Consider the following 8764-nt stretch of genomic DNA (forward strand, 5'->3'; position numbering starts at 1 on the left):
AGTAGTCCTTTATTTTGTAAGATTTACCTGTCCTTGGGTGTACCACTTCGTTGCCCTTAATCACATTCGAGCAGCTCATACATCCCAAACATGGGAAGGTCCCTGTACGTTTCTGGCCTGTGAGTGTTCTATGTGTCGGTGTTTTAAGAGTGCCCAAATCCGCCCTGACGACTCTATCCCTTATGTTCTTAGGTCTTCTTGTGCACATCAGGGGGGGTTCCTTGAATATAGGAATCGTGGGGTATGCCCTATTCAAGAGTGGCCAATGTGCCCTGATAAGATTGTGTACCCTGCGCATAGTGGGGTGGTGACTATGTACAAATGGGAGTCTGTTGTGAATTTGGATTCTGGGCTCCCCCGGTGGCTACTGGTGGAATTGAACTTGTGACATCATCTTCCCTGTTCACCTGTTCTGATTAGATCTGGGTGTCGCTATATAACCTGGCTTCTCTGTTAGATGCTTGCCGGTCAACAATGTTATCAGAAGCCTCTCTGTGCTTGTTCCTGCTCCCAGACATCTACTAGATAAGTTGGACATTCGTCCATGTTTTGTTTTTGTATTTTGGTTCCAGTTCACAGCTGCAGTTTCGTTACTGTGTCTGGAAAGCTCTTGTTGATCAGGAATTGCCACTCTGGTATTATGAGTTAATGCCAGAGTCCTAAAGTAATTTCTGGATGTGTTTTGTTAGGGTTTTCTACTGACCATGAAAGTATGCTTTCTGTCTTCTGCTATCTAGAAAGCGGACCTCAAATTTGCTAAAACTATTTTCCTGCTGCGTTTGTTGTTTCATCTCATATCACCGCCAATATATGTGGGGGGCCTCTGTCTCCTTTTTGGGCATTTCTCTAGAGGTGAGTCAGGTCTTATATTTCCCTCTGCTAGCATTATTTAGTTCTCCGGCCGGCGCTGGGCATATAGGGATAAAAAGTAGGACATGCTACCTGGCTACTTCTAGATGATGCGGTAGGTTTAGTTCATGGTCAGTATAGTTACATCTTCCAAGAGCTTGTTCCTATAGAGGCTTATGCTAGTTCTCTGGCCATGGAGATCATGACAGTTTGACCGGCCCACTAAAGGGTTAAAATCCTTGGCTGAGAAAGGAGAGAAATAAGAAGTCTGCTGAGAGTTTTTTTTTTTTTTTTTTTTTTTTTTTTTCTCTGTGCTCTTAATTGGATCACTTGCCAGTCTGTCTATGCTGCAGTCTTTTTTTTTTTTCTCTCTCCTTATAATCTTTGAATGGCTTTGTGTTCACCTGTTAATAATGGATCTTCAGAGTGTAACTGCAGGTTTGAATAATCTCACCACGAAAGTACAAAATTTGCAAGATTTTATTATTCATGCTCCGGTATCTGAGCCGAGAATTCCTTTGCCGGAATTCTTCTCAGGGAATAGATCTAGCTTTCAGAATTTTAGAAATAATTGTAAGCTATTTTTGTCCCTGAAATCTCGTTCTGCTGGAGACCCTGCACAGCAGGTTGGGATTGTGATTTCCTTGCTCCGCGGCGACCCTCAAGACTGGGCTTTTGCATTGGCACCAGGGGATCCTGCGTTGCGCAATGTGGATGCGTTTTTTTTGGCCTTGGGCTTGCTGTATGAGGAACCTCATTTGGAACTTCAGGCAGAAAAAACTTTGATGTCCCTATCGCAGGGGCAAGATGAAGCTGAAATTTACTGCCAAAGATTCCGTAAATGGTCTGTGCTTACTCAGTGGAATGAGTGTGCCTTGGCGGCTACTTTCAGAGAGGGTCTCTCTGATGCCATTAAGGATGTTATGGTGGGGTTCCCTGTGCCTGCGGGTCTGAATGAGTCCATGACAATGGCCATTCAGATCGATAGGCGTCTGCGGGAGCGCAAACCAGTGCACCATCTGGCGGTGTCCACTGAGAAGACGCCAGAAAGCATGCAGTGTGATAGAATTCTGTCCAGAAGCGAGCGGCAGAATTTTAGACGGAAAAATGGGTTGTGTTTCTATTGTGGGGATTCTACTCATGTTATATCAGCATGCTCTAAGCGTACTAAAAAGCTTGATAAATCCGTTTCCATTGGCACTTTACAGTCTAAATTTATTTTGTCTGTGACCCTGATTTGCTCTTTGTCATCTATTACTACTGACGCCTATATCGACTCTGGCGCCGCTTTGAGTCTTATGGATTGGTCCTTTGCCAATCGTTGTGGGTATGATTTAGAGCCTTTGGAAACTCTTATTCCTCTGAAGGGGATTGACTCCACCCCATTGGCTAATAATAAACCACAATACTGGACACAAGTGACTATGTGTATTAATCCGGATCACCAGGAGACTATTCGTTTTCTAGTGCTGTATAATCTACATGAGGATTTGGTGCTGGGATTGCCATGGCTGCAGTCTCACAACCCAGTCCTTGACTGGAGAGCTATGTCTGTGTTGAGCTGGGGATGTAAGGGGACTCATGGGGACGTACCTTTGGTGTCCATTTCATCATCTATCCCCTCTGAAATCCCTGAGTTCCTGTCTGACTATCGTGACGTCTTTGAAGAACCCAAGCTTGGTTCACTACCTCCGCACCGTGAGTGCGATTGTGCTATAGATTTAATTCCGGGTAGTAAATACCCAAAGGGTCGTTTATTTAATCTGTCTGTGCCTGAACATACTGCTATGCGAGAATATATAAAGGAGTCCTTGGAAAAGGGACATATTCGTCCATCGTCATCTCCCTTAGGAGCCGTTTTTTTCTTTGTGTCAAAAAAAGACGGCTCTTTGAGACCATGTATTGATTATCGGCTTTTGAATAAAATCACGGTTAAATATCAATACCCATTGCCGTTGCTGACTGATTTGTTTGCTCGCATAAAGGGGGCCAAGTGGTTCTCTAAGATTGATCTCCGTGGGGCGTATAATTTGGTGCGGATCAGGCAGGGGGATGAGTGGAAAACCGCATTTAATACGCCCGAGGGCCACTTTGAGTATTTGGTGATGCCTTTTGGTCTTTCTAATGCCCCTTCAGTCTTCCAGTCCTTTATGCATGATATTTTCCGCGATTTTTTGGATAAATTTATGATAGTGTATCTGGATGATATTCTGATTTTTTCGGATGACTGGGACTCTCATGTCCGGCAAGTTAAGAGGGTTTTTCAGGTTTTGCGGTCTAATTCTCTGTGTGTCAAGGGTTCTAAGTGCGTTTTTGGGGTTCAGAGAATTTCCTTTTTGGGATATATTTTTTCTCCCTCTTCCATTGAGATGGATCCTGTCAAGGTTCAAGCTATTTGTGATTGGACGCAGCCCTCTTCTCTTAAAAGTCTTCAGAAATTTTTGGGCTTTGCCAACTTTTATCGTCGATTTATTTCTGGTTTTTCGGATGTCGTTAAGCCATTGACCGATTTGACTAGACAGGGTGCTGATGTTGCTAATTGGTCCCCTGATGCTGTGGAGGCCTTTCAGGAGCTTAAGCGCTGTTTTTCTTCTGCCCCTGTGTTGCGTCAGCCTGATGTGACTCTTCCTTTTCAGGTTGAGGTCGACGCTTCTGAGATCGGAGCTGGGGCAGTGTTGTCGCAGAAAAGTTCTGACTGCGCCGTGATGAGGCCTTGTGCCTTCTTTTCCCGTAAATTTTCGCCCGCTGAGCGGAATTATGATGTTGGGAATCGGGAGCTTTTGGCCATGAAGTGGGCGTTTGAGGAGTGGCGCCATTGGCTCGAGGGGGCCAGACATCAGGTGGTGGTATTGACTGACCACAAAAATTTGATTTATCTTGAGACCGCCAGGCGCCTGAATCCTAGACAGGCGCGCTGGTCATTATTTTTTTCTCGGTTTAATTTTGTGGTATCGTACCTACCAGGTTCTAAGAATGTTAAGGCGGATGCCCTTTCTAGGAGTTTTGAGCCTGATTCACCTGGCAACTCTGACCCCACAGGTATTCTTAAGGAGGGAGTTATCTTGTCAGCCGTTTCTCCAGACCTGCGGCGGGCCTTGCAGGAGTTTCAGGCGGATAGACCGGATCGTTGTCCGCCTGATAGGCTGTTTGTTCCTGATGATTGGACCAGTAAAGTCATCTCTGAGGTGCATTCTTCTGCGTTGGCAGGTCATCCTGGAATTTTTGGTACCAGGGATTTGGTGGCAAGATCCTTCTGGTGGCCTTCCCTGTCACGAGATGTGCGAGGCTTTGTGCAGTCTTGTGACGTTTGTGCTCGGGCCAAGCCTTGTTGTTCTCGGGCTAGTGGATTATTGTTGCCCTTGCCTATTCCTAAGAGGCCTTGGACACACATCTCGATGGATTTTATTTCAGATCTGCCTGTTTCTCAGAAGATGTCTGTCATCTGGGTGGTGTGTGACCGTTTTTCTAAGATGGTTCATTTGGTTCCCCTGCCCAAATTGCCTTCTTCTTCCGAGTTGGTGCCCCTGTTTTTTCAAAATGTTGTTCGTTTGCATGGTATTCCTGAGAATATCGTTTCTGACAGAGGAACCCAATTTGTGTCTAGATTTTGGCGGGCATTTTGTGCTAGGATGGGCATAGATTTGTCTTTTTCGTCTGCTTTTCACCCTCAGACTAATGGCCAGACCGAGCGGACTAATCAGACCCTGGAGACATATCTGAGGTGTTTTGTGTCTGCTGACCAGGATGATTGGGTTGCTTTTTTGCCATTGGCGGAGTTCGCCCTCAATAATCGGGCCAGCTCTGCCACCTTGGTTTCCCCGTTTTTCTGTAATTCGGGGTTCCATCCTCGATTTTCCTCCGGTCAGATGGAATCCTCGGATTGTCCTGGAGTGGATGCGGTGGTGGAGAGATTGCATCATATCTGGGGGCAGGTGATGGACAATTTAAAGTTGTCCCAGGAGAAGACTCAGCTTTTTGCCAACCGTCACCGTCGTGTTGGTCCTCGGCTTTGTGTTGGAGATTTGGTGTGGTTGTCTTCTCGTTTTGTCCCTATGAGGGTCTCATCTCCTAAGTTTAAGCCTCGGTTCATCGGTCCGTATAAAATATTGGAGATTCTTAACCCTGTTTCCTTCCGTTTGGACCTCCCTGCATCCTTTTCTATTCATAACGTTTTTCATCGGTCGTTATTGCGCAGGTATGAGGCACCGGTTGTGCCTTCCGTTGAGCCTCCTGCTCCGGTGTTGGTTGAGGGTGAGTTGGAGTACGTTGTGGAAAAAATCCTAGACTCCCGTGTTTCCAGACGGAGACTCCAGTATCTGGTCAAGTGGAAGGGATATGGCCAGGAGGATAATTCTTGGGTCACTGCATCTGATGTTCATGCCTCTGATCTGGTTCGTGCCTTTCATAGGGCCCATCCTGATCGCCCTGGTGGTTCTGGTGAGGGTTCGGTGCCCCCTCCTTGAGGGGGGGGTACTGTTGTGAATTTGGATTCTGGGCTCCCCCGGTGGCTACTGGTGGAATTGAACTTGTGACATCATCTTCCCTGTTCACCTGTTCTGATTAGATCTGGGTGTCGCTATATAACCTGGCTTCTCTGTTAGATGCTTGCCGGTCAACAATGTTATCAGAAGCCTCTCTGTGCTTGTTCCTGCTCCCAGACATCTACTAGATAAGTTGGACATTCGTCCATGTTTTGTTTTTGTATTTTGGTTCCAGTTCACAGCTGCAGTTTCGTTACTGTGTCTGGAAAGCTCTTGTTGATCAGGAATTGCCACTCTGGTATTATGAGTTAATGCCAGAGTCCTAAAGTAATTTCTGGATGTGTTTTGTTAGGGTTTTCTACTGACCATGAAAGTATGCTTTCTGTCTTCTGCTATCTAGAAAGCGGACCTCAAATTTGCTAAAACTATTTTCCTGCTGCGTTTGTTGTTTCATCTCATATCACCGCCAATATATGTGGGGGGCCTCTGTCTCCTTTTTGGGCATTTCTCTAGAGGTGAGTCAGGTCTTATATTTCCCTCTGCTAGCATTATTTAGTTCTCCGGCCGGCGCTGGGCATATAGGGATAAAAAGTAGGACATGCTACCTGGCTACTTCTAGATGATGCGGTAGGTTTAGTTCATGGTCAGTATAGTTACATCTTCCAAGAGCTTGTTCCTATAGAGGCTTATGCTAGTTCTCTGGCCATGGAGATCATGACAGGAGTCTGGGTTTTTTAATTCTAGACGTATCGTCTTCTTTTTCATTGAGAATTTTAGTGGATTCAGTTTCAAGAAGGTCCGTGGGGTAGTTACGGGCCTTGAATTTAGTGGACATCTCTTGTAGTCTAGTGGCTTTCAGATCCGGGTCTGAAACAATTCTAGACACCCTTTTAAACTGGGACCTAGGGAGGCTATTTTTTGTGGACTTGGGGTGGCAACTGTTGTAAAGTAAAAGGCTATTGCAATCAGTTGGTTTAGAGTATAAGTCAGTGCTTAAATTACCCAAGGAATTTTTAAGGACTTTGGTGTCTAAGAAGGTGACTTCACTGTTGTGGTAGGTAAGCGTGAAGGTAAGCTCCGGACGAACAGTGTTAATAGTCTCATAGAAGGTCTGTAGGCTGGTATGGTTCCCTTGCCAGATACAGAATATATCGTCGATATATCTGTACCAGACTAATGCGTTTTGTTGGAAACTGGGGTTGGCATATACATATTCCCTCTCGAAGTGGTCCATGTACAGGTTTGCGTACGCTGGGGCCACATTGGACCCCATAGCGGTACCGCATGTCTGTACAAAGAAATCGTCCTCGAAAAGGAAGAAGTTCTCCCTAAGTACCAGGTTCAAGAGGTCTATGCAGAGATCGTGTGTGTTCCTATCAATGCCTGCTTCCTGGAGTGTAAGTGAAACCGCTGTGACCCCCCTATCGTGTACGATAGAGGTGTAGAGGCTGTTGACGTCCAAAGTACAAAGAAGGCTGTCCGGCGGAATGTTGGATATATTGCGAATTTTAGATAGAAAATCGCTCGTGTCCAGTATAAAGGATTTAGTTGACTTGGTATATGGTGTGAGAATTTTTTCCAAAAATTTTGAAAGGGGATTGAGCACTGAGTCAGTTGAAGCGACGATCGGGCGGCCAGGGGGATTCTGGAGATTTTTGTGTATTTTAGGCAGCACGTACAGTACTGGAGTGATTGGATAATGGTTAATGAGGTAAGTTTTGGTTTTGTTGTCTATGGTGCCTAAATTCAGGTATTTGTCAATTACAGTGTTGATTTTCCGTTGTATGGTGAATGTGGGATCCCCCTGGAGTCTTTGGTAAGTATTTGTGTCAGATAATTTGGCGTCTTATTTCGGTGACATAGTGATCCTTGTTCATAATAACAATGGCTCCCCCCTTGTCCGCGGGTTTAATTATAATGTTCCTGTTCTCACTTAGTGTGTCTAATGCTTGTTTTTCTATGGGACTAAGGTTGTGACGGACAGGGAGGAGACCAAGATGTTGTTCATGTATGGTCTCTTTGATATCTCTATCAAGGAGATTGATGAAAGTTTCTACAGCATGATTGGTTTTAGGTGGAACGAAGGAGCTAGGGTTCCTCAGGCCTAATGATCCCAAGGTAATGCCAGTCTCTCTGCTCTGGCTAGATGTGGTGCCCAATCTATTCACTACTGTATTTGGAAGTTTATTAAAGTGTACCTTAAGCCTTATATTTCTATAAAACCTTTGAAGATCCTTTTCAAGTTGAAGTTCAAGTTCTGCCTGACACAGTACAGGCGTCACACTAGAGACGCAGGCGCTGTACATAGGCGCCTAGCACGGGGTTTTGTGCGCAAGCGCCAGGCTACACTTCTCAGCGGCAGAAGCGCTGCTTCTGCGCAGGCGCCAGCGTCCCCTGGCACTTCCGGTCACATGACCGGCCGGGGATCTGGATTTAACACCGGACACCATACACCTCATTCAGCGGTTCCATTGCCTAGACACAGGATTGTGTCGGCCTCCCTCACCACGCCACCAACGCGTACGCCTCGCCTGCACCTCTGAAACGTGAGATCACGGAGTCACCACCAGATAAGTGTCTTGCCACTTTGGGAATCCTTCATAGCATGTATTATTCTCCCCCCACAGGGACGAGGTTGTTTTACCCACTAGCAGCATATCATATTCCCAGGGAGGGTCTCCTGTATGTACCCATTGGGTCGCGTACTTACCAACGCAGCACAGGTATCTAGTGGAGCTATGCCATATATGTATCAGCCCCACTGACTATTCACCTCACAAGGTTATGTATCTTCCACTCTGTTTTGCCTGCAGCACCAGATCTCTATGTGATCTTGAGGGCATATGAGAATACACGGGATGACCAGTACCTGATTTATAATTTTGCCCACTATATCTACAGGACAGGTATTATTATGTCTCTATACTTCACAACCCCGTTGGTACATATGATTTATGCCTCATACTCACATAAGCATGCATATTTTAAATAACAGGATCTGTTCCAGCCGCGGATACGGCTCTTTTGCATGGACATACGTTATTTAGCGTTCCAGCTAGGTCAGTGTTTTGTTTTATATTTGCTACACGGGCACTATACAGGGTGCTTACACCATATAGATACTACCGAAGGGACACTTGGCCCATACCACCTGTTAAAAATAATCAAGGTCTTGGTTAGCCCGCTATCTGGTGATGTGAAGTCTTAGCTGCTATCTCATGCTATATTGTTCCCTTTAGGTATATCGCCATATCATTGTATATAACTCAACACAATTTTAAGGATCCTTCTTTATATGCAAGAGAAATTCAACAGGGTATGTTCTTCCTCCAGTACCGTTGTTTGCAAATGTTATGGTCTTCTTCCCTCTTCCTATACAGTCCGCCTTTTCTGTATATTCCAGTTGTGCAGAATATGTTACCGTTTGGTCGTTA

This window comes from Ranitomeya variabilis, chromosome 6 (assembly GCF_051348905.1).
Source record: "Ranitomeya variabilis isolate aRanVar5 chromosome 6, aRanVar5.hap1, whole genome shotgun sequence".
Classification (NCBI taxonomy): Eukaryota; Metazoa; Chordata; class Amphibia; order Anura; family Dendrobatidae; genus Ranitomeya; species Ranitomeya variabilis.